Source organism: Camelus dromedarius, unplaced genomic scaffold (assembly GCF_036321535.1).
Source record: "Camelus dromedarius isolate mCamDro1 unplaced genomic scaffold, mCamDro1.pat HAP1_SCAFFOLD_198, whole genome shotgun sequence".
NCBI lineage: Eukaryota > Metazoa > Chordata > Mammalia > Artiodactyla > Camelidae > Camelus > Camelus dromedarius.
The window spans coordinates 483,053-510,780 of NW_026989822.1; the positions used below are offsets into that span (position 1 = coordinate 483,053).

The following is a 27,728-nucleotide window of genomic DNA, read 5'->3' on the forward strand; positions in this document are numbered from 1 at the left end:
TTATTTCACAGCCAGTGAGCATTTCCCACAAACCCTGTTTCCCTGTGTCTGCTGGGAGCCTCAGGCACACACTTGCTGTCGATCTTATAAGTCACAGGGTAGAGGCGTGTGTCTCACCCTGCAACCCTCAAACAGGCTCGCATCCTAGCCTCACGGTCTGAAATTGGCCCCATTTTCTCACCTGCTTATTTGGTATCTGTTATTCTGTAAGCTGCCTGAAATGATTGTTGGAACAAGTCAGAAGAATGAGTGGGTAGATAAATGGGCAGATTGACAGGTGAGAAATGGGCAGACAGACAGAGAGACTCCAAGTAAAGGGGAACAAAGAAAATTTCCTATGCAAAACCCTCTTCCAGTCAGGGAGGAAAACCACCACGGAGAAGTGTGAAGGGGCAGGTGGCTTAGGGCTACATTTTCCTACATTCCATGAAAAGTCACACAAGAGATGAGAGGGTAGAACTATAAATATTAAAAGAAAAAAGCATGCATGTTTGGAAAAAAATCTACAATAAGTACTTTCTAAACAATAGATTCAAATCAGCAAGGCCCAATAACACAATCCTTCGATATTTACAGAAGTGAAAATCCCACCTCCAAACCACAAAGCATCCCTTTGGAGCACTGAGAGTCTACACGGGGCGGTTATAAAGCCGTCACCGCAAAAGCTATGCTATCCTGCACTTACGAGGAACGAGCAGCTGTGCTCGGGCTGCCCACGTGCGTCATTTACTCCCCACAGCACCTCTACGGGGGGGATGCCTAGTGAGCCCCGTCTCTGCAGGACAGAAAACAAGTCCGGGAGAGGCTAAGCCGACCTACCAGTTCTCCATCTCACAGGACTGGTCACTCCAGAGCAGGACTCGAACTCGGACTCACGATTGTAACCACAGTACTACCGTGCTTTATGTGTGTATAATACATTTGTTTCTGGCATGAAAGTATATTTAATAAATAATCGGTTGTCTTGTTTATCTCATTAGCTCACAATCAGTCTTTATACTGTTGAATTGTACTCTTTTCCCCTGGAGAAAGGAACGGAAAGAGCGGGGGCCAGAATAAGGTGGGGCTCCATTTTCATCTGGTACCTCATCTCATCCAAGTCCCCAACCAGGGAGAAGGAGCAAATGTTCTCTTCATCTTTTAAAGAGAGGGCTCCACTGATGGTGACTTACTCAACTCCAAAACCAAGGCTGAGGGAAGGGCACATGCAGCAACCAGAGCAGTATCACCTGTGGGAAGGCGAAAAGAGCTCACGGGAGAGCTCAGGGGGTCAGCCTGATTTAATTTCAATCGATAAAAGATTACCACACTCTAAAAATACTAGCATGCAATGGATTTGCTCTTTCTTGACATCTAGCAAGTTTCCACAGCCCACATGTAACATTATCATGAACCAGTGAAAGGAAGAGTCTACAACAAGAAAAATCAATGCCACAGGCAGTCTGAAACAAAGGCTGGAGTTTAAGAAGGGGAAGGGCATAGTTAAGAAGTGGGGAAAGGCTGGGAAAAAAATCATCACAAGGACTCTCAAGCATCATCCAACAATCATATAATCATTCATTCAAGAGAGAGTTACTGAGGTCCTATTTGTGCAAGATTGTACAGAGGGTGAAGCAAGAGCACAGAGACCATGGTGGCAGCAAGGGGCGGGGCTCAAATACACTTCTGATCCTGGTGCCTTACACACGTCCTCAGTATAAAGGCAAAAAAAAAAAAAGGAAACTAATACTCTGTAAACTCAAAGCATTGTTGAAAAAAATTAAAGTAGACCTAAATACCTGGACAGACACACCACGCATATTCCTGGGTCAGAAGACAATGCTCCTGGGATGGCAGTTCTCCCCAGAGTGATCCGTGCATTCAACGTGGTCTCGATCACAATCCCAGCGGGCTCCACTGCAGAAACTGACTAGCTGCTGCTACAAATCATATGGGAATTCGAGGGTCTCAGTAACCAAAGCGATCTTGAAAAAGTAGAACAACGTGAGAGGACTTGTAATTCTCAATTTCAAAACTTACACCTGTATCTCCAGATGAGGGGATTACAGGCCATTTTTAACTTATTTACTGTGTTTATCCTTATTTAGTAAATTCTCTACAATGAATATAACTGTTACAATAAGAAAGTAAAAAGTAATGTATCTTTTAAAACATGCACACCGATTCATTCATTGGGGAAAAAAATTAACTATAAAGGGGTAAATAAATATCTAGTGAAAAAGGAGTATTTAAAAACAAGAGTGCATTTACATTTTTCATAAATTGAAAACTGGAAAGCACAAACACATCAAGTATCTAGGGAGCCTGCTGCAACATATTAATAATTATTTTCTAAAATTCTAATTGAACAATAAAAACCCAAGAAAGGGAAAATCGTGATTGACACACAACTTCAAACACATGGAGAGCAAAGGCCTAGAAATCCCAGTCTCTGTAGCTCTGCTACTACCTCAGTAGGAGAGGAAATACCTCACTGAGGGGACAGTGGGATTCCATGCATAAGACAGGATACACAGTAGAAACTGCACTAGATACGGGGGTGATTTTCTTAGAAGAATTCTAAAGGTAGAACATTGCTGAAAAACTATAAAAACACTGAAAGACAGTTTAAGACACACACCCATATATATTATATATAATTGTATGAAGTCTGCTCCCATGTTGCATAGAAATACAAAGTTACATTTGTTCATTTATGGGCACTGATTACTTTATCCCAGGTAGAATATTTCAACTAAAACAAATAATCAATAATACACCCCTCTTGTCAAATCTAGTTGATAAGTTAGTCTGCTATGTAACCATAATGTGTCAAAGATAGATCTATAATTAGTGAAAAATATCTTTGTATGGTTTCTTGAACTCTTCTCAAATTTCCAAGCTTAATTTTAAAATAGATCTGAGCAGTATTTTTATATTATCCTATCCCTTGTGAAATGAACAACACAGTCTGTTGTCAAAATTCTGTCCTTACAATGATTCACGAGCACCGTATCCTAACAATCCTGCTGGACAGCAAGGCACTAACCAGACACTGTGACCAAACAAATGAAACACAAGGAAGACAATGACCCTATTCTGGAGGGCTTATAATCTATGTCAACACTGGGGTTTTTATTTGATTGGTTAGGAAAATAAAATCAATCAAGTACTTTCTTCTTTGAGCATTCTGTAAGTCATGACTCTGTTTTTAGTGTCATGAGCAGGAAAGACTTAAGCATGACTTGATTAGGTCAACTAGCAACAATCATCACTGGAAAGTGAGTAATAAAGAAGTAAACTGATAGCAATGCTTCTGCCTACATGAGACCTAAAATAAACCTAACTGAGCTCTGCAAGTAAAATGAGAAGATGAGGTCCCCAATGAGAAAAAAACTAACAAGAAATCAAAGAAGGAAAGAATTTCATTAACGATTCCAGGAAGGAGTGGAGCATGGTGGTGAAGAGCACAGATGCTGGGGACAAACAAGAGGGTCTGAAATCCCACAGCACCACTGGGTAGCTGTGACACTGATATTCAGGGAAATTTTCTGCATCTCAGTCTCCTCATCCATAGACTCGGGACAACAACAGCACCCATCCCTAGAATGGTCCTAAGAATTCAGTTATTTTATATATAAAAGTTTAAATAAAATACCTCATATGTTAAATATGACCCTAAAGCACAAGGAACAAAGAAAACAGAGATAAACTGGAGTTCATCAAAATTTAAAACTTTGCTTCAAAGGACACCATCCAGAAAGTGAAAAAACAACACACAGGAGAAAATTTTTTGAAATCATTTATCTGATAAGGAATTTGTATTTCCAAGATAAAAAAAGCTCCAACAACTCAACAATAAAAAGGCAACTCAATTAAAAAATGAATAAAGGATCTGAAAAGATATTTTTAAGGAAAATGTAAAAATGGCCAATAAGCACAAAGAAAAGGTGTTCAATATCACTAGCTGTAAAGGAAACCAAGTCAAAACCAGTAGTAGAAACTGCTTCACACTGACTACAATAGGTTATAATCAAAAAAAGTGTAACAAGCACTAATGACACAGAGGAAGTGGGGCTCACAGCAGTTGCTGGTGAGGATGTAACATAGTATGGCCATTTTGGAAAACAGCCTGGCAGGTCCTCAGAGAGTTGAACATTTGGTTTCTGGATGATCCAGCAATTCTGCTTCCTGGGGACACACGTAAGAGAACTGAAAGCAAATGTCCCCATAAAAACTCCTACAGGAATGTTTATGACACGATTATTCATCACAGGCAAAAAGCAGAAACAACCCAAATGTCTATCACGTGATGAATGGGTAAACAGAGGGACCCAGACATACAGTGGAATATTATTCAGCAATAGCAAAGCAAGGAGTACTGAGACAGGCCACAATGTGGACAAACGTGGACAAACATTGAAAACGTTACTCAGTGTGAAAGAATTCAGTCACAATAGACGGTTCCATTAACATGAAGTGACTCGATTTACATGAAATCTCCAGCACAGGCAAATCCACAGAGAGAGGAGTGGCTGCCTGGGGATAGGGGAGGATGGGGAAGAAGGGAATGATTGCTTATGGGTACGGGGCTTCCTACTGGGGGGATGAAAATGTTCTAAGATTGACTGGGTTGCACAATTCTCGGCATAGAGTAAAAACCGCAGTACATTTTAATGGGTGAGTTGTATTAAAACTGTTAAGAACAAAGGCACCTTGGGCCAGTACCTTCCAATAGTAAATGCAAATTGCTAACTTTTATTACAAGAAGAAGAAACTGCCCTCAGCATGAAAGCAGGAGATCAGCAAATCTGAGTTAACCGAAATTGGACAAGAGCATTTCACTTGAAACAGTTGCTGAGTGTACACGAAATATTCAGAAATGACAAGGGAAATCACTTTGAGATCACGAAGAATTCTGCTTCAAATGCAGATCAAGGATTCGGCAAGCCCAGCTGCAACAAATGACCAGAGAAGAAACCTGGTTCTTAAAACAGGCACCAGAGCCAACAAGGAAATGGTGAAGAAAGCAGGCGGACGAAAATCTGGAACACTTTGCTACAAATAATTTCTCCAATGAAAATTCAAAAATAAAATGAAAGTGATGCAGTGCTGTGCTGGCCTCACGTGAATGGGCTTCCTCCGGTGCTCAACAGTTCTGTAACCCCGAATGAGAGACTCAGGAGTGTCAGCATGGTTCCCGGGTGTCCCCAGGTGACTGCCCACCAGCACGCTGACCACCATCACATCTGCCAGGGTTGAATTGCAGAGAAGAGACCAACTCCTGAAAGGCACAGGAAATGTTGACAAGGGAAGAAAGGCTGTGGTCAGTCCTGGGACAGAGGCCCTGTGAGCAGAGGCCAGAAGGCTGCAGGTGAACTGGAGTGGCCCTGGGGCAATAAGGGACTATGGGGGAGCAGATCTCAATACTCTTCTCTCTCTCCCTCGGGTAGGAGAGATAAAGCCTGCATACTTCTCACTTGGAACTGTGGGTTCTTGCTGGCAGAAGTCTTACCGACACAGAATGGATTACTCAATACAATGTGGAAAAAGTTAACAGAGCTAGAGAGAGTAGGTAGCCAACTCCATGAGCCTCTCAAATGCTGTCATATTTATTGTGTATAATCAAAGAAAAAAGTCATTACCAGTTGTGTGATAGTAAGCAGGAACTTGGGGAAAGGCAGAATGAGATAGAGATTGTAGAATCCAAACTGAGTACAAAGGCTTAGTTTATCTTTAGGGAAGTCATGGGGTGAGGGGAACAAGATACATTGTTTAAATATGTTCATTACAAAGCAGACCACCAGACCAGCCAGGTCCTTGTTTTGGGGATAATAGAATATCTAACAGCACACAAGCCCAGCGTTTATAGCTGAGGGCCTGGGTCCTTGCTTTGCAACGAGCAGAGTGCTATCTAAAACCTCAACTATGCAAGCAAAGAATTGTCTCTTCTTTTTACAGCAAGGAGACAGGAGTGTGGATGCACAAGCCCCTGCTTGCAAAGCAGTTACTAAGCACAGATTTTTCTTCTTAAAGTTGACAGGCGGCTGGGGTCTGTTATAATTTGTTAACCCAATCATGGGCTCCCACATGGAACCATTATGGCAAACACCCTGGGATGACAAATCCTGGGTCTGGGTCTTTTCCTGCCAGCTTTGGCCACTGTAGCAGGATCTAGACACCTCCCTGAATAACGATCCCGCAGAACCACTCACACTCTTAACTTCTGGTGCATGAAACTTAATTTTATCTCTACACAACTTAACGTAGAAAAGTTTCAGAAATAAAAGGTATTATATTCTTTTTATATCTCATCATAGGACTGATTTTTCTGATTGCTCTAAGCTGATTCTACTTGGTAAAGCACCTAATTCTGCAGGTGTATTCAGTACTTTCCATTGGGCATAACTAGCCAGTTTGGGCTCGCTGAATTCTATTGGTCAAATACCGATACACCTAATTGATTTCATTGTTCATCGATTTCAGCCGGGAAGAGAGGGAGTGTCTGTTCCTCAGCCCACCCTGAACTCTTTTCTCATCAGCAACTCAGGCCTCCTGAAAACAAAACAAAGCATTTTTTTCCCTTCTTCTACACTTTCCACAAACCCAACAGGAAACATCAGCCTGGAGAAAGAATTCAACAATAATGTTCAAACAAAAATCTACAAACCTGAAGCATCTCCATCTCCGAATCATGATACACAATGACATGAGAGTGTGTCAGGCACAAAGCATGCGTGAGCCTGACCACCTGATTTCTATTCTTAAAAGGAAGGAAGGTTTTCATATTTTTTATTATCACTCTTTGTCATTGTTTCTGATGAAGAGAAAAATAGTTTATGAAATAATTAAGCACTGCAATAACAGATTTTTGCTGTATTAATTACAGAAGGCATTCAGAGGGGATAGGAAAATTCACCTCTTTAAAAAAAGCAAAATTTCTTCCCCTGTGAAGAACACGTATACAAAATGCAACACAGAATTCAAATTCTTGTGGAGAGGAGGAAAAGCCAAAGAATCAAAGCAGTCATTACTATGAGTCAATTCAAAATTCACTGGACAAACATGCTCAATGCATTCAAAGAATTTTAAAGGCACACTGCAAACCACTCACTTAAATTTGCAGGCTAGAGGAAGAATTTCCCTCTTTAACAGACAACAGAAATCAATAGGGAACCCCACCAAACAACGACCAAAGACCAATCAGGTTTTTAACATTTCTGATAAATCAGCATGTTCTAAAGATCAAAATTCAGAAATTTTAAACATTCATTCACACCGCAATGAAACAAGCACTTAAAAAAAAAAGAAAACAAAGAAACTAAGCACTTAGATTATGTACATAGATCAATGAGAACTTCTTGTACCGCTGGAAGAAGGAACAGGCTGTAGCCTTTTACTCGAAAAATAAAACTACTTTTAAAGATAACTGCTAAAACACATTTCATCATTCACGTTGCCTTGAAAAATCTGAGGCACTTGTATCTGATCAGAAAAGCAGTTCTGAGTAATAGTATGTTAAAATTCAGTGCCAGTTTGCTTTTGAAGAAAAATGAAAAGCTACTGTTTCTCATATCCTGCACAATGTGTGAAGTGCCTCCCTGTCTTTCTTCTCCCATTTTCTAAGCTCATGCTCCCTAACACTTCTGAAACAAGTATGAGAACCTCATATTCCCACCAATATGCCAAATGAAAAAAGAATATCAGTTTATTTGTGTAAATATATGCCTACAACTTAAACTGGAGGAGAAATGTATCAGAAGGCTATATGGAACTTATTTCTACTTTCCTGAAATCACACACAAACATTCATTCAGACACTGACACAGACACATACACACTGAATTACTGGGCACTTCACAAGCTTAGGAATTCCAACTTCTAGAAGATAACTTTGTAGTTAGTTTAAAATACAAAACTGTCAGCTTTTGAAGACTTGATCATCTGCAAAACCATCCAAATATAAAAGAGACCCAATTAGCCTTCTCTGTAGAATGTAACTTCCCATGATGGCAAAACAGACCCTAAGAAGTACTGGATCCAAGACTCGTGTTTATCACTAGCTATGATCGTTTTTAAGCCCATTAACAGATTCAGAAATGTATGCCCCAACATTTATTCTTATTGAAATAGAATACGTGTTCAATTGTCTATACAGAGACTAGGTCCCATGATGGTGTTTAAGAGCTATTTTGTGTATTGCAATGTTTATTTTTAAGTGCAGACAAGGAGGGTGGGTATTACTCAGTTGTAGAGCACCTGCTTAGCATGCACAATGTGCTGGCTTCAATCCCCAGTACATACATAAAAATAAATAAAAATAAGTTCTTTTTTATATATAAGAATAAAGTTATAAAAAATGCAGATTAAAAACCACTGCAATCTAGGAGCCACAAGTATAATAAAAAAAAACAAGTGTTTCTATAAATTACTGACTATATGCCGAACACAGAGACAACCACAAATCACACCTGACAACCATCACGTGTGATTATCAGCAACCCTACAAAGTAGACAGGGACGAGAAACCCGGCACTGTGGATGAGGAAACGGAGTTCAGAGGAGCCGGGGACACTGACCGTCCTGCTCCCCGTGACACAACGTCAGCCCAGGGCAAGCGCTGACAGAGCTGCACTGAGGGGACACCGAGCTGCATGGAACCTTGGGGGACTGGGGAGTCCCAGGAAACACTCAAAACTGTTCAGTGAATAACCAGCTCAAGTATATTACACTGTGCCACATCCTTTAAACAGGGAACATGACTGAGACCTTTTTGATGCCTCCGTGTCCTTTCTGCCATCATCAATTCCTTGCTCTCTCAGCGCGACCAGTGATGAACTGGACCCCAAATGAAGTACACTCAGATGGCAGAGCTTTTAAAGCTGTTTTATGTAGCTTGTAAGACTCTGTCTATGCCTCACACAGGCAGTCACCCATCACTTCTCACCAGTGTGGATGGACCACCTGAAATCACTTCTTTCTGCTTTTTATAATCCTTTCATCTAATCCAGACTTTAACAGCAAAGAGGTAGCTTAACCACAAACAGTGGACAGCTTTTCAACTAACGGCCTCGAAGGGTCCATTGGACCACCTGGAAGCCCTTTTCATCTATTAAACCCACTTCCAGGTACTTCATCATTTTCTGATTTGTAGAGTTTACTTCTGACTGTCTGGCCTACTCAGAGAGCTCCCAGCTTCACTTGCAGGGCTGGGAGACGACGCTGCTGTCGGGAGAAATCAGTGAGGAGGGGGGACATTCTCTAGCCAGGTCTGCATGGGTAGAAGTGCCACAACGTGCTCAGAAATTATACCATCAGCATCCCTGGGATCCAATGGACTGGTCTCACATTAACCAAACTGATGCAAGAAAACCAGACGTTTAACTTATTAATGTAACAGGAGACATGAAACTATGAACCAGACTGAAATATCAGAGTTGAACCATCAGTACATTTTCTCCTCAACAGCTCAATCATGGGCAGTTGATCATATGGCAAGCATGGACAGAAGCAATGCAGGGAGGGTTTCTAGGTTAACTCAATGTTATACAGACATGCTGCCTGGAAAACAACGTTAATCACGGTGCACTCTCCTGGACAGTGGCTGAGACACAACTGTGAGCCCCTGTGTAACTCTACTTCCCCTGTCTTTTCTGGGGTAACTGATGTACAGAGTTACAGAGACCCAGGCATGCAGATACCTCTAAATACTCACAGCCCATCTCTGGGAGCCTGGAAACCAGACAGCCAGGGTTTAAATGCCAGCTCTGCCACTTACTAGCTCTGTGACCTTGGCATAATTACTTACCCTCTGTGTGACTCAATTTCCACACTGTAAAACTGGGATAACAATCAAACCTTTTTTACTCGTTTGTTTTGAAGATTGAAGGATTCATTTCTATAAAATGCTCAGAAAAGAATGTAGCATGTTTTTGGTGCTCAACAAATGTTAACTTAATATTAAAGTGATTTACAAGTCTTCCTTCTAATCATCGTCAGTGTTTCCCGGCTCTACTAAGTCCCAAAGGAAATCCTTATTTCTCCTTTTATAAACTCTTGGGGAGCACCCTTCTGTTCCATCCCACCACCTGTTTAAACTGCGGGAGGGGATGCCTCCTCCCCACTCCTCTGGGCCACAGAGAATGCTTCTCCCTTCACACCCCTGACCCCTGGCCCACAGCTAGCCCTTGTCACACTAAAAGAGTGAGCTGTGAATCCGGGAGACAAGCAGGGCATGTGAAAACCTTCTTTCCTCTCCTTTGTTGGCCACCCTCGGGAAGTACCCGGGATGCTCATCTCCATGGCAGGACAGCCCTGTGCATGATGGGGCAGATCCTTTCAAGGGAAGGCTTGCTGTGGCCCAGAGCTACCTGGGACAGGGTGAGTCTCTAATTCTGGGACACAGTACAATCACACCCATTTCCCCACAGCCCTGAAGTTCATGGAGAACATGGCTTCCTCAGTAATATAGGAGATGTTAATCGCCTGCCTGCTTTTCTGTGTCATCTCTCAGTTGGCTGCTGGAGAAAACATGTGTATAAGTATTGGGTCCCCTTAAGCCCCAATGTATACTAATTAACAAAAAATTCTGTGGCTTAACGTTGGTTCAGCATGACTGTGTAATGGTCCTGACTCTGCTGATGCTAAATTATGAGTATAGGAATTATGGAATCTCTTCAAATGTCTTTCATCATAAAACCAGCTTTCTTATTTTGCTATTTCTTAGAAATTGCCAAAGAGTATAAAATGATGGCTTCATACAAAACAGGAGCTAAAGTTTATGAGCCCTCTTGAGATACCCACTGTGCTAAACACTACATAATTTCTAATTCTCACAATTCTACAAAGCAGATATGAGGGCCCCCATCACACAGATGAGGGAAAAACAGAATGAACTGACTCGGGTTCGTGTGGCTCAGTGGCCGCGCTTGCATGCAAACAAAGCTACACCCCTTCCTATATATACCAAATCACCTCCCACCAATTAACACACAGCGGCGGAGTCAATACTCAGGGAACTCAGTACACTTTTCAGCTTTAAGGTGCCCCAGAGGCCGCTTCTAGCTGTTTAATAAAATCCTGGCTCACTGGTTTCTAACACTGGAAGAAAAGTCCGATTTTGCCATTGTTTGCAGAGCAAATCTGAAATGTTCACAGTGAGATGACAGAATAAAAGTAAGATCTAAGTAGAATAATTTTTCCAGGTAGACAGACACAATGGACATTGTGCTATCCTGAAGCATTAAGCAAAGAAATCAAAATAAAATAACGTTGTTTAAGCCTTCTTTTACAAACAGGAAAATTAAGACTGTAAGAAGGTGCAACAACGCCACCTATGGCTAAAAAGCCTTTCCAGGTTGCCGGGAAAGATGCAACATAAAAATTGCCTGTAGGATCAGAAACGAAAATCAAATAAACTCAAAATGGATTAAAGACTTCAACATAAGAGAAGATACAATAAACCTTGTAGAAGAAAACATAGGCAAAACATTATCTCACATACATCTCAAAAATGTTCCCCTAGGGCAGTCTACCCAAGCAATAGAAATAAAAGCAAGAATAAACAAATGGGACCTAATTAATTTTACAGGCTTTACACAACAAAGGAAACCTAAGTAAAACAAAATGACAACCTACAGAATGGAAAAAAATTTTTGCAAAAGATGAAATTGACAAAGGCTTGATCTCCAGAATATACAAGCAGCTCATATGACTTAGTAAGAAAAAAACAACAACCCAATCCAAAAATGGGCAGAAGACCTAAACAAGCAATTCTCCAATGAAGGCATATGAATGATCAATAAGCATAGGAAAAAAATGCTCAGTATAAGTAATTATCAGAGAAATGCAAATCAAAACTACAATGAGGTATCACCTCACACCTGTCAGAATGGGCATCATTCAAATGTCCACAAATGGCAAATGCTGGAGAGGCTGTGGAGAAAAGGGTACCTCCTACGCTGAGGTGGGAATGCAGTTTGGTGCAGCCACTGTGGAAAACAGTATTGAGACTCCTGAAAAGACTAGGAATAGACTTCCTATGACCCAGGAATCCCACTTCTGGGCATATATCCAGAGGGAATCCTACTTCAAAATGACACCTGTACCCCAATGTTAATAGCAGCAATATTTACAATAACCAAGACATGGAAACAGTCTAAATATCCATTGACAGATGACTGGATAAAGAAGAGGTGGTATATTTATACAATGGAATACTATTCAGCCATAAAAATGACAACATAACGTCATTTGTAGCAACATGGATGTCCCTGGAGTATGTCATTCTAAGTGAAGTAAGCCAGAAAAAGAAAGAAAAATATCATATGAGATCACTCATATGTGGAATCTAAAAAAGAAAAGAAAGGGACAAATGAACATAAATACAAAACAGAAACAGTCATAGACATAGAATAAAAACTTGTGTTTGCCAGGGAAGAAGGGGGTGGGAAGGGACTGATGGGGAGTTTGAAATTTGTAGATATTGACAGGTATATATAGAATAGATAAACAAGATTATACTGTATAGCATAGGAAAATATATACAAGATCTTGTGGTAGCTCACAGTGAAGAACAATGTGACAATGAATATATGCATGCTCATGTAAAACTGAAAAATTGTGCTCTACACTGGAAATTGATACAACATTGTAAACTGACTATAACTCAATAAAATAAAATTAAAAAAAGAAAGAAAGAAGAATCAGATAACTGAAAGCTTATCTAGCACATACTGAATTGTGCTTCGGGGAAGAGAGTGGTATTCAGCATTTAATCTGAAATTGATTATACTCCTGAATATAAACAAAAGACATAGGCATATGGAAACTCATCTTCAAAGGGGAAAGAATCCTGTCCAGCCTCTTCATTTTACAGGAGGGGAGACTGAGACCTGGGATCTGTCATCCTGGCAATCAGCAGCAAAGCTCTCCTAGTCCTCATGTCTTGCACTATGTCAAAAGCCAACAGGTCTGTACCAGGCCTATATTCATAAAACTCACATCTGCATTTTTCCAACAGTAGGTAATCTAAGTGTCTTGCAAAATAGTCTTCCCAAAGAGTCAGGAAATCATATCATTTTGTTGAAATGCAAAAAGATTAATTTATGTATTAAAACAGCTTGAGCTTTATTCTCTCCATTTAAAAAGTGACATGTCAAATCAATGTTTTAATATTTTGAAACCTATTAAGAGTACAGAAAAAAATAAAAATTTTCTCCAATCACAACAGAGATAAGCTTATTTCCTGAAAATATTTAATGTTGATTTTTCTAAATTAATGGTTCTGGTCATATTCCTACAAATTTAAAAGTTCTAGTGGATGGTTACACAGCAATATGAATTCTGAGTTGTAAAAATACACATTCTGTGTAAATAATCTTCAAGGTCGTCTGCTTAAGACAATTTAACTAGTCCCTATCTTACAAGAATGACATTGATTTCATCAAAACTCCTTGCTACACTAAAAAACAACTGAATCCTTATTACTGTAAATCATATTCATATATATCATATATATACATATAGAATATGTATCAGAAATAAGCCATCCTCTTTAGTATTCAGAGCTGATTCTCCTAAACTGTCATTGTGACAGCACATTTTTTAATTGAGCTCCGCTTGGGTGCTTTGTATACATAGCATCGAACTCTCACAGTCAAGACAAGTTAAACAGCATTACTCAAATTTCACAAATGAGGAAATGTACTTAAGCCATGAAAAACAACTTACATATTCATCATCAGGAAAGAAAAGAGTCAAGATTTTACTTTCAATATTCACTGACAATTTTTTCTTCCATACTAAAACTACATAAAACCAATTCAGACTTTGTAAATTTTTCTCTCAATAAGCACCACTAGAGAAAAACAATCAATGAGTCATTAGCAGTGGTTGGACTTTCAAAGCTCACTTTTCTTTTGCATTATAATCATTTTTAATATTTTGTTTTTAGTGCTTGCAGAACTCTAGAATAAATAACACTAACTTTTTAAGTCATTAGCCCAGAATAAAACATTTGTGAAAATGTACAATTTTAATTTATGCCACTCTGTCTCACATTCTCACTGATGTCTCTCCTTTGAAGGCCTCATCAGGCTGAGATCACTAAAATCGGTCATTTATGGACTCACAGGAGTTTGGGAAACCACTCATCAGGAGGCTGATTAGAAGAGCAATTGAGAAGGCATCCTGTGCATCCTGGTTTCCAGCCCTGAGCCTGCCACCACCAGCTGCGTGTGATTTGGGACAAGCTGCCCCATATCTCAATCCCTCAGCTGCAAAAAAGGAGACACTGATACCTACCCTCAAACACCTGCTATGAAGTAAAACACGAGGAAAGCACTTTAGTCTTTGGTCGGTGCCCATTCAGGGCGAATTTGGTCATTATGATGATGAGGATGGCTGTTAACAAATTAAGCTAGACCAAAAAGTAGAAATCACCATAAAGGAGAAACATTTTAAGTCAATGAGCTTTTCCTTTTGGATGGATTGCAGAATGTTCTATTGATTTTTTTTTTAATAAGCCACGTATTGCCCATTATTTATAGACTTCCAGGTTAATGAACAAGTCTCAAGAAAAAGAATTAGAGGCCTCTAAACTCTGAATACTAAGAAAGTAAAGTTAAAAAAAAAGTAGGGGGGAGATTATACCTCAGTTGGGAGAGCACGTGTTTAACATGCATGAGGTCCTCAGTTCAGTCCCCGGTAACTCCATTTAAAAACGTTTTTTGAAGAAATGGAGAATTAAAGCAATCACAGGGAAATATACACAAAGTGTTATGATAACTCACAGAGAAAAAAATGCGACTACAGAATTCTTTTGCAGACTCAACTCAGATTTAAGTTGGGGAAAAAAGACACCCTTTTCTCAGAGGAAATCTTGAAAACTATGTAAACCGGATCTGAGATGTCTAGTCTTTTAACATTATTCATGAATTCATATTACCAAGTCTTAAAACTGCCTGATAACCCACAGTGGTGATACTGATCACAATCACAGCTGCCAACATGGATCGAGCTCCGGCTAGGACTGCTCTGTTCTGACATCTCTGCCCCTGAGGCCTCACCAGGCTGAGAGCATTAAATCCAGTCATTCATGAGCATCTCATGTAAGTCCTCCATTTGTGCTTCTCACTCCCCCCTCACCAGCCCCTCTGAGGGAAGCACTGTTATCATCTTCCTTACCCACAGATAAGGCCACTGATGCACAGAGACTAAACCTGCTTCAGGTCACATCGGCATTAAAGGACGTCTGTATTTCTTCTGTTTTGCTTTTGACAAAGGAATCTGAGATATCAATTCAAGAGAGACTTAAATAATCAAGTCTGTCTGGTCTTCACTTCAAAGAGCAGATACTATGAATTCCTGATGTAGGATGAGGCTGCCGCCACAAACTGACTCAGCTTGTAATTAATATCCAAGATGAAGCAGCAGATACACATAAATATTCACAATTGTCAACTCCGCTCACGGGTCTGGGCCCTTCACTGCCTGAACGGGGGTGAAATCCCCACCCCTGTCAGGGAGGGAAGCGCGGCTCTTCCGGGACTCACCCAGGCTTCACGGGCTGTTTCCCCCCACAGACTGTCCTCAACGATTGAAAAGCTCTCAAGACTTTTACACCAGGCAAAACTGAAAGACATTTCTGCAGATGGAGCACTTTCTCAGGCTTAAACCTTTTTTGCCTACACTCAGCAGGGGGGGAAAAAGAAACATGACTCTGCAAAGTCTCTGAGCCTCACCACTCACAGGAGTAGAACGGCCTCAGCACAAGATGACTCTTCACATTGCAGGGTGAGAACAAAATTAAGCTGCCCCAACCACAGGCACTCCCAGAGACAGCGTTCAGCAGTCTTCTGCACACTCACGGTTGTGCAGCCCTCACCACCATCTATTTCCAGAACACTCCATCACCCCAGAAGAAACCCCCTGTCCAGTAGCAGTCACTTCCTAACCCCCCTCCATCCAGCCCCTTCCAACCATCACCTGCTCTCTGCCTCTGCATGTACCTATTCTGGGCATTTCAGATCACTGAAATCAACAATATGTGGCCGTTTGTGTCTGGTTCCTTTCACTTAACTTGCTGTTATCAAGGCTTGTCCATGTTGAAGTGGTATCTTCATCTTCATCTTTTTCTTTTTTTTTTTTTTTGAAAATGTTAAAGTTTATCAGAAGGTGGTAAGTACTATCAAAAAGAGTAGAGTGGAGCATAAGGGGTGGGGATTCAAAGGGAAAAGGGCGGGTTGAGCAGTCAGGGTGGAGTTCCAAGAGCAGGTGGCCGTTTTCATCTTCCCCTTTTTTTTTCTTTTTCTTTTTTTTCATTCTTATATCTGAATAATATTGCACTACATGGAGATACTACATTCTGTTCATCAATTTAGCAGCTATATATGGATGAGGTCCGGAACAATATGTGTCAGAGGTGACTAAAAGGGATGGCATTTAAGCAAAGGGCAAGATGTGCTTTTAAAAAAGGCCAACAAACAGAGGCACAGGGAAATTCAGCGCATTTCTGAGAAAGTGCATGCTTGCTTCAGAAGGACTGCTTTGCAGGGCTGTGAGGGAGTGGGACAGGATACACAGTGAGGGAGTCACCTGAGAAGCTTCCCCACTGCAGGCAGCTCAGACAATTCTCCTCCCTCATCCTGTATTTTAGAGCCATTTTTCTAGGTTTCCTCTTATTTCAAGTAACAGCACTTTAACTACACATCTGATCATCTGCATCAGATCACCTTACCTCCAAGCCACAGAAAGCCATTCACTGTCTGGAACAGCTCCAGGACAAATGGTGCTGGACCAGGGAGTCCTAAAGCATCCCGGCCAGGTGATGTCCAGAAAGTAAAATGCACAGAAATGTCTCACTGCTGGTGCACGACATCTGCCCCAAACTTGCCCCGAAAGCATGCTGGCAAAGCAATACTCAACTCCCTCACTACAAAAAAAAAAAAAAAAAAAAAAGCTAAGAAGGCAAATTTAGGCTCTGCCATTGAAAACCAGCAACCTTCACTGCCAGTATCTCAGCTGGAATGGTCCTGACTTCAAAAAACACTGTGTAGTTATTTTTCAAACATGAAAGACATATATGTATTTCACATACTTAATATTATTGTAGGAGTTTTCTTTCCAAAATTTCCAGTCACAACATTAGCACAAGAATGTTTATGTTTCAGCTTTAAAAAAAAAAAATCAAGTATGTTCCAATTTCTTTATTTTGAGCCTTTTGCTATTTTATAAAGAGAGCTATGCTGCATATTATAAACCAACTGTTTGGATTCTGCAAACAAGACCTTTATGACCTCACTATTTCAGAGCAAGCTTTAGTGATGCTTTGAGAGGTGGGGCCTGGGGCACTCACTAACAGCTCTTTAAATACTGACAAAGATTTGCTATTAAGTAATGCAAAGGCTCTAACTCTACATTAACTCAGAAGCCAAAGAAATTACACCAAAGCCTTACTTTATCATTTTTAAATATTCCTATTATTTGAATATTAAATTTCTTTAAAGATAAGATTTTGTTTTTGAGAAAAACAGTAGCTGTATTCAATTTCCTTTCACTAAGAAAGCAATTTTTATGAAGAATAAAAACCCCTATGGAAATGCAAAAGACGGGGCATTTCTAGCTAAGTGAACGTGCAGATCTCAACACACACATAAATCCTATCAGAGCTCACTCAAACGAGCTCAGCAAACTCCTGGGCTACCCTGGAACTTAGCTCTTCTGTTCCAAATGTTGGCTGAGCAAAGATCATCACAGAAGGCAGGGAAGGAGAGAAGAGGAAAGTCCACCTGGTGGCCTCCATCTGTTTTCTTCCAGCCACAAGGCGCCGCTAGGGCGGCCCCGCTAACAAGCCTTCCCCATATGGAGATACTGCATCTGCACTGCCCCTGCCATCCCCAGGCAGCTGCGATACCCCTCTCCCACTGTTCATCTCCCAGCCTATTTAATGTATTCTAATGACCTTCTCACTTGGTGGCACCCTCCCCTTGTTCCCAACTGCACATACACACACACACACACACACAGCCAGAGCAGCCTTCCCAAAACACAAATTTGATTACATCACTCCCCTGCTTCAAGCCCTTCAGGGGTTCCCTAGTAGAGTTCTAGCCCCACCACTGCCCCTAATTGCCCAGCCACACTGCAGTACACAGGTCCCCAGGGACCTCAGGGGCCCCCTGACCACCTGCTTCTTCCCACTCGCCTCCAGGCTCATTTTCACTATATGTAAAGGAAGACTTCCCTGCCTCCAAACCCCGCACTTTTAGTTAGGTGCCCCTGATGTTTTCCTAGAACATTCTAAGCTGGGTCAACTTCTGAAACTGCTAAGCTCGCAAGAGGCAAGTACGATTTGCTTACTACAGTGGGTCCAACCCTCTCCCCTACACACTCAGAAGGGCACATGTTATGAATAAGTTAATGAAGGGGTGGGTCTCAAAGGGACAGACAGAGCTGCTATCTCCCGTCCAGAACCCTTCATTCTGTAGAACATCAGAAGCAAAACCAGGAGTTCCTGAGGGTCACTTCCTGCTGAAACCTTCACTGCCTCCTGTGTCAGTTCTAGTAAAACCCAAGCTCTTCCAAAGCCCTCCACCCCAGGCCCTCTCCAGTGTCCTCACCAGCAGGGGCACCAACCACCCTGGACTGCACAAGGCACTCTCCCCGAGTCCCCAACCACAAGCCTCCAGGCCTCTGCCTGGGCTGCTCCTGCCACCTGAGCCACCCTCTTGATTCCTTCTCCTGGCTGACACTTACTCTGTACTCACAACTGAATGTAGAGCCCATTTCTTCCAGGAAGTCCTCTCTGATAATATCCTTTAGGTCTTGGCTGGGCTCCCTCTTCAGCAGCACTGCATGGTGACAAACTGGGTGTTTGCCCGCTCCTTTGAGACCACCTCTTGGGGGCCACGTGGGAAGGAGTGAGAGATTACAAGAGGGGTGGGAGAAGCAAAAAGCAAAAATCACAGCCCAAGTCCCAAATTCAAGGATTCTTTCTCAGAAAAAAGAATAAAATATTTCACACATGTGCGATTTGGCTACTATATTTGTGGCCTGTGGACAGCAAGAGCTTGATGTTCTGGTCCAAAACCCAGGTTACATGCAAAGAAATGTATATATTCATATCCAAAGGAAACCAGAGCTGCTCAACAACAGTTTGCAGTTAGAATTGAAAGGAACTTTGATAAAGGCAATCTCTATCTCTCTCTTCTTTCTTTTCTGGCATCATATAATTTTAGAAGTATTTGCGTGACTAAGAGATGGCTACAGCCCGTGATTCTGCACTGGAGTGTTTGGGGCTGAGGAAGCCCAGATTACATTCACTGTGTAAATGCAATCACACCAACACAAAGACAGGCGCCCTGGTGGTGGAGCTGATGTTCCAAAGCAGGCAACCATATGCTGTAAGAGAACTCTAAATAGAAAATAACAAATGCAATGCTCTGTACTCAGTTTCATTTGCTATATGGGCCATTAACTGATAGTATATCTTGTCTAATGAAACCCCAAAATAAATTGTCAACGTCGATTTTCTCCATCTGACTCTTCTTTGCTAACTTTGGATATCAAACCCTCAGTCCATGTGGAAAGCTCGGGCCTACGCTGCAGCACAGTTATATCCCATGGAAGAATGTCTATCAAGGGAGAATTAGAGAGTTTCCCTTCAGAAGCTGCTAAGTCTGGTTTTGCACCTGTACATCATTTGCAACCACGTCATCGTCAAAGGAGTAAGACCTTACATCTGTGGGGCGTAAAGCACTGCGGTGCTTCCTAACCATCAAAGAACACTGAGCTTTGTGAAACAGTCCTGAGGCACTTAAATCACACTTTTTCTGAAAGGCTCCAAAACTGACCCACTTCACCATTCCAGGTACAACAGGGAGGTACCAGAATTAGTAGAGAAAACATGCCCTTGAAGTCTGACAAGGCCCTGCTTGAATCCTGCTACAGCATTTACTAGCCGCTAAACGGACCAATTCCTTAACTCTTCTGAGAAGGCTTGTCAATCCACAAAAGGGGGCTGCCACTGCCCACCTGGGAGGCATGAATGTGAATGCAACACGCAAATAGGGCCGCCGACTGGTAACTGACACAGGCTAGTTTCCCTGGCTTGTTTCCCTCCGCTGCCCTTCTCCCCCTTTAAACTTGCTCTGTTCCCCCAGTAAGGATCAAGTCCCCGGAACAGACTTCCCGAATCTTCTGTGTATCCCTGGATACATTACTTACCCTTAGGAGGACAGAAAAAGAACTGTCTCCTCCCCAGTCACTATCACTGTTCTTAAGAGTCTGAGTTTTTCTAACTCTATTTTACAGGGAGACTATTCCAGAACTGTCCAAGCACCATTCCCCAGGTTGGCTCCTCTCCCAGCGCCCATCCCTTCTCACCTCAGATACTCTGTCTGATTGCCTTCTGTTCATGGGAAAGTGAATCCGGTAAGGTGGGGACTCTCTAGGCCTCCCTCCCTCCCTCACAGGTGAGTGTGACTACCTTCTCCCCACTCCCCACTCTGACTCCAGCTTCTGAGGAGTCTCCCCTGCCAGACCCTGCAGCCTCTGTATCGTCCCAAGACGAGCACACATGGCCAAAACCCTCCCTTCAGATTTATTCACGGGTGGCCCTCCCCACCCCCCGGCCCCTTAAGGATAAATGGCATTGCTATGAAAATCGCAAATGCTGCTGACTGACACACCAAAGCTGCATGGTCTGGGCTTTCCTCCAACCGAGGCACAGCCCTGTACCCCCTCAGCCTTAGCCTGCACCTCTCAAGATGAGCTAATCCACATAAAAGGCTGTGAACACCAGCTAAGAATGACGACTCCCAACTTGTATCTCTAGTCCGGCTCCTTCACCTCAGACCCAGGCTCATAGACCCGAGTGCCTTTTTGAAGTCCTAACTTGGATGACAAATGGCATCTTAAAATGCCTCATGTCTACAATTTACTCTGGAATTCGATTCCTGGCAGGTACCTCACAGGCTCCCCATTTTAGTAACAGACCCATGACCCACCTAGGTGTTTGAGGTGACATTCAATTTCCCCTGTTCCCTCACCCCAGCCCTGCCCTGGAATCGTTCCTGTCATGTCCATCGCTAAGCCCATCTCAAGTGTGGTTCTGCAGAGACCGCGGCCGGAACCCCACAAGCTCACAGCAAGGTGCACTGAGTCACAGTCTTCCGAAGGGTGCTTATTGGAAGGGGAGTCATCTCCTGCCGCCGGTCACCTCAGAAGGCACTGGATTCTCACAAGGGAGGCCCAGGAGAAGGGACTCAAGGTTCTCCCATGGTCTGAACTTTGAAGGACCCTAGGTCTGGGGTAGTTCCTAATAAGCAGACACACTTGCCAGTGAACAGATGAGGATGGAGGAACCCAGGCAAGGCTGTTCTCAGTTCGACCCCTGGGCCCTCAGGAGCCATGGGAAAGGCCTGTGTCCAGGGCACAGCCCAGCCATCACAGATCCCAGCCTGCATTTGCCAACCTGGACAGACTAGACTCCTTCTCCTTGTGACACTTACTTCTGTTCTGTTCCCCCCAAGACTGTGATTGACTCTTTCAGAAAGTCTGGCCTGTCTCAAGCAAGACCAAGTCAGTGAAGGGTGAAGTGTCCACATTTGGACCAGAGCATGAAAGGAGAAACAAGGCCTCATGGCCTCATGGCCAGCATGACGGTGGTGGCCAAACCCTTCCCCTGGGTGAGATGAACCAGGGTGGGGGTGAGAATCCAAGGTCCTAGGTCGGTCAAAGCATCTCCCTACACGGCTGACTGGGGGTTGGAGACTCACTACCGCAAACTAACGACACGGCCGTCAGAGGTGGACGTCAGCTGCAACAGACACAGAGTCAGCTATTTACTACCAACATGGGTTAAAAGTAAAGGCCGGTGCAGGGAGGCCTGCACAGCGGCTGAAGCAAACCACAGACCCGGCTCTGAATGCCCACTGGCTGAAGCAGAGAGGAAGCTACGGTCCCCGTTAGCAGTCCCTGTGTCCACCAGATCCAAGTGAGGCAGCTCCTTAGCAGAAGGCCACATTTTCCTGATTCTCAGAGAAACCAGTGTCATAAAGGGAACAAAAGAGTGACATGGATTTTAGACCCACTTTTGCTCCTTTATGAAGGCAAAGTAAAATAAATGGCATGGGAAGGCAAAAGCAAAAGGAAACTGCTTTCTCCAACAGCGCCCCTTGTGGGCTGCTCACCCCCCCAGCCGGCCACGTCCTCCCCAGTGACCGCCGGCCAGGAAGCCCCGTCAGATTCGTTACACAGCGACGGCCAGGAACCGCGTGCGAGTAAAAGCCAGAATCAAGCAAGGTACTACATGCTTTGACTTTCCAAGTGAAAATACCCATGAAAAACTTCCCTCAGAAGCCACCTAAATCAATTCGCATCTCACTTTCTCAAAACAAACAAACAAGCAAAATTAATAATGGCTCATTTGTCACCAATATAAGGAGGACCAAACAGGCTCTTCCAAGCAAGGAGTTTAACAGGTATCAAACACCAGTGCGTGATGTGTTAACAAAGCAAAAATTCCAAAACATTAGAAAATAATAGGATGACTAGGATAATAAGTGGATCAAGGCAGCTGTTAAGTTTTTGCTTTTTAAAGCGATGGAGGCAGCACGAAGTGAAATATAGGTATTTCCGATGCAGGGTGTGCACAACCCACCTTTTCAGACCCAACAGCATGCTCACAGGGTGGTACGAGAGAAAAAGGAAGAGATGAACAAGCAAAAGTTAGAAATACACAACAACCAAAATAATTTTGACAGCATGAATATAAGAATTTACGTGAGTGTGATGAGGCTAGAGACGCGGGGAGAGTGAGACCCACCCTCACCTCCTGCTCCGGGGAAGCCAGGGGCCTGAGGGGAGCGTCACTGCCATGGGGACCCCAACGTCATCAGCGCCCCAAACCAAAACTCCGCCTACATGCGCCTAGACAGCTTTTGATCTACAATACTTGGTCGCATTTCAGGCTTGACAGTTTTGCTCACTCCCACCAAGAGTAGCAGGAGAGAATTACGCTCTGCTCCTGCAACAAAGCATTGTTTTAAAAGTTGGGTGACTATGGAATAAAAGCAACAGTGGAGTAACTGTGATGGGAGGAGAACGTGTTTGACTGGAGCTCACTAGCTGCGTTATCTCACTGACGTTCAGATGCTGGCCGAGCGCTTCTGGTACCAGAACAGACAGATCCAACAGGAGGGAGGTTTAATGCGCTGCTGTATTTTGATGCCCAGAGCTGTGCCTGGTAGACGAGGTTCTGGGTAAACAATGGTGACTGTGTCAATCACTATGCACTAAGCACACTGTCTTGAAACTAGCTCCTCCACCAAATCCCGAGGACAGACTTCCAAAGGCAAAAACAAGCTGGCAATTTCCGGTGGGTCCGCAGACTCATAGCCAAGCAGTTGCTGAGCAAAAATGTCACCAGAGCCTCCTATGACAAAAGAGGAGGAACTGGCCAGGGGGCTGGAGCAGGGCTCCAGGCTTCCACCGCTCACCCATCAGTCTGTCCAGGGGGAGAAGGTGGTCCCTGCTGACGCTGCAGCGCTGTGCGCACGTGCAGCCCCACCTTAGTGCATCACCAATGTACCTCTCTCGCCTAACGCCTGGGGGCTCAGAAGGAGGTGACAGGTGAGGTGGACAGAGCCAGCCTGGTAGTGGCCTAGTGCTGGCAGCTGTGCCCTCAGCAGTGCCCAGGACCATAAACGTGACACCTCATCCCCAAGGAGCAGAAGGGAGTTAGGTGTGTAGATCACAGAGCCCTGCGAGGACAAGTACACATCATGGCCACAACATGTCTCGCCATTTCCTTAAGCCATAGAGGCATGTCCGGGGAGGAACTGAAAATTCATCCAGAGCCCGCCAGGCACCACACGCAGGTGGGACTCGGGTCCCCTGTGCCTTTCACTCGCAGGGCTGGCCGGGACTTTCTTTTTGTCAATTCTCTGGTGTCTTCTCCTCCAACTTACCAAAACCCAGAAAGTATGGTCTGACCTTGGATAAGTCCAAGAATTACGGAGCCTCGACTCTACAGCGGGCCCGGTAGGATGTGCAAGGACCACCAACTGTCACCTATGAGACCGCTTTGCATGCTTTCCAGCGCAGGGAGAGCAGACTCAGGGCCCAAAGCCCGAGGCCGGAGGACACAGCTTCCCTCGCTCTCCGCAGCAAAGGGGGACCACCTCTCAGCAAAGGCATCTCACCCTCTTCTGCCCGAGGGATGGCACGATGGCCACACAGTGAAGCAGAGCAGAGGGTGGCAGAGGGGGCACATGGCCCAGAAGAACTCGTCTGCAATTCCGTGGCAAAGTGGGGCCAGTGACCTAATCACAGGGACAAAGTGAGAACGAACTTTTCCATACTCTGTCCCATACTCCGTGACACGCCTTCCCCTGAGTAAGGAGCTCCTTCGGAAATCCCTGGCGGTGTTTCTGATGTCCTACCTGGCATGCTGGCTGTTGGGCAGGAAGAACAGCCTGGGAGGCAGGAGACACAGTCTCCAACCCCAGCTCAGCTAGTGCCTCGATCTGCTGCGTCTCGGGATTCAGCCCCTCACCTATACATCAAATGGACAAGACTGTCCCAGGACAACGGGAATGCAATGAGAGTCACACAAAGAAAGTTTTCCAGTTGCCACATTTAAAAAAGTAGAAAAACAAACACTTTAAAGTGATTCTAAGAACAGATCTAGTTTAATGTAATATGTATTATAGTATCATTTTGACATGTAGTAAATATAGAAATTATCAAGAAGTTTACATTCTTTTTTTCTAGACAAGTCTCAGTGTCTGATGTCCATTTGACCTTCTGCACGTCTCAGCTTAGACCAGCCTCCTCCCCAGCACTCCCAGCCTCTTTGGCTGTGGCTACCCTATTGGACAGCAACTCCAGGGGTCCCACCAGGGGTCTTGGTTGGAAAGGGGGAGTAAGTATCCAAACTAACCCTAAATGGATCTCTCTGAACTAAAGATGAATTCATTTTTAAAACTATGAAAACCGTCAGGCTGCATCTCCCTCCCCCCTTGGCTGCAAGACAGCTCCCCTTCTTGCTGATCCCTTTCTGGATGTAGGAAAGCAACCCAGGCACACAGCCAGGGCAGCCGGGACTCCACATAGGCTTACCTGCTGTCTGTGTCCAGTCCCACCAAGTCCTTCTTAAATGAGATGCAGAGGAGGGGGATCTTGTCCCCAAAATTGTTGGCGGCCCTGTCCAGGTGCTCGGACTCGAGCACGATGAAGAGAGACTCGATGAAGTCCTTGATCCTCTTCTCCACCATCCCACAGTCCTTGTAGCTGGGGTACAAGGCCACATCAGTGCGCAGCTGTTCGGCGAGCTCGCCCTTCAGCACAAAGACGAAGAGCCACGAATCGTCCTGCATGTTGCCACACATCTCCTCTGCACAGGGAGCTCCTCGATCTGCAGCCAGTCCTTGGCCAAGCGGTCAGTGATGGTGACGAGGCCCATGACCCTTCGGTGGGTCTTGAAGTCTACCCACTCGTTCTTGTGTGGGTAGTGGTACCAGCAGCGGATACAGAATGACTGCTGGAAGCCGCACAGCCTGACCTGGCTCACTGAGGATATCTGTTTATAGATGCATAAGAGATTCTCCTCCAAGATAAACCCCATGTGCTGGACCACCATGGGGAGAGTCTGGTGGTCCTCAGCACACTGCATGTCATCAGCAATGCTCATGTTGCAGGCTCTGCCAAGAGGGGAGAGGAGACTGCAGTACACGCTATGCTGTGGGCTGCAGGCCCCTCTGGGATGCAGTGACCTGTGTGTACCAGCCAGAAGGGAAGGGAAGCCCAAGCAAACCTGGGGGTGCAGTCTGTCCTCAGAGTCTGTGCATGGCTACCATGGCTAGGATCACATTATCCTTCCTGTTCTTGGTCTAGGCTTCCAGCCCCTGCAGAAAAGGGTCATTTCTTGTTTTCTGTTTCCAACATCTAGCCAGGCCCTGATGCTCAAAAATGCTGAATAAATGAATGAACAAAGGAACTGCTTCCACACCCCTCAGCAGAATATAATGAAAAGAACCACAGTGGGATCGAAAGATCTGGATTTCAACTCCAATTTACTTGAACTCCTATGCTGCAAAATAATGGATAAGAAAACTCTCCCTGGGGAGGAGGGTACAGTTCAGGGGTAGAGCACATACTTAGCATGCACGAGGTCCTGGGTTCAATCCCAAGTATCTCCAATAAAAAAATGAAACAAAAAATAAACTTAATTACCCCATAAAAATTAATTAAAAATTAAAAAGAAAAACATTGCAATTAACACAACATTCTAAACTTGACTACACTTCAATTAAAAACAAAACAAAACAAAACAAAACAAAAAACAAACCTTGCTTTACAAGAATATATCTACATCAAGGCAGATTGCAAATGTAAAATGAATAGGGTACAATCTGCATAAAAATTGGAGGACTGTACACATGTACTATCCCTCCTTTATGAGCTATATTTCCTTTGCGGGGGGTTATAACCTCTCAGAGCTACATTTCTCAGATTAAAAAAAAAAGAAAACGTTAGCTGATTCTCAGTACTGCTGAAGAATCAGATAACCCTGTGATAGATTCTGACCCACAGAGGTTACTCAATAAATGTTTGTTGAATGAATGAATAAACACGCAAGTGAATGCTGCCCCTGCCACAGACCATCACAATGGTACTGCCTGGAAATCCTTAGCCCACGTTCCACCCGACTCTACACTAACCATGTGGGTGACCTGGGCAGGCCTGTGTGCTACTCTAAACCCCAGTTTATTCACAAATAGAAATGGGAGTAATAACACAAACCTCAAAGGGTTAGTGAGTCAATAATGAATTGTACCCCAACCTTGCAAGATGGAAACATTAAGGAAAATTGGGCAAAGAGTACATAGGCTGTCTCCGTATCAGCTCTTACAACTGCATGGGAATCTTCACTACATCTCAAGATAAAAAGTCTAATTTTTTAAAGAGGCTATTGAGATTAAATGAGCTCACTGTCTTAAATAAGGAACACACAGTACAAATAGGACAATGCGCAGCCTATGATATACACTCAGTAAACATTCCCACTGAACCTACTGGTCCCTCCAACTCCAGAGCACAAGGATGGTTCCTCATGGCCAGAGGCCACTGCACCTGAAGCTAACAGAGATAATTGTCCCCACTTCCAAGAGCCCCTGCCACCACCCTAGGTATAATATTGTATTTGTAACTTTGTTTTCTTTTTCTTAAATATGAACCCCCAATTGCATAGCCTTCAGGTCACCAAAACCTGACCACGGAAATCATGAAAGCAGCCCTCCCCAGTGAAACAATAAAATTAAAAGCCATATCCACAAGAACTCTGTGTAATTTTAATGGCAGGAACTTCATCCTGGACTGAGAGGAAGAGGACTGGGGAGGAGGGGGCAATCTGGGGCACACAGACCCAGGCGCCACCTTTCACATGATGGACTTTAGACTCAACCCTCACCCTCCAGGAACTTCAAAATACACATCAACAGCATGCTATGGACACGGTTTTTTTTTTTAAAGAAATCCCTGACTCCCTAACAGGTCATGTTTCTACTGAGAAACTAATGACTTCTGTGTATATTGTTTCATGAAAACCCTAAAATAATAACATTCCAACTTGACACATGAAGAAACGGAGGAAAAGAGAGGCTTATCACATTGTGCAAGATTAGAGAGAGGCCAATTCGGAGGCTGTATTTAAACCAAAGCCCCTGCTCCAGCGCTTATACCAA

At 43.6% G+C, this 27,728-nt stretch overlaps 1 long non-coding RNA gene across 1 annotated transcript in view; it reads right to left on the bottom strand.

Annotated features, from left to right (window-relative positions):
* The window catches only part of LOC116157206 (uncharacterized), an 85,097-nt gene that overhangs the window by 33,153 nt on the left and 24,216 nt on the right, over positions 1–27,728 (bottom strand). The gene's annotated exons all lie outside the window — the stretch shown is intronic.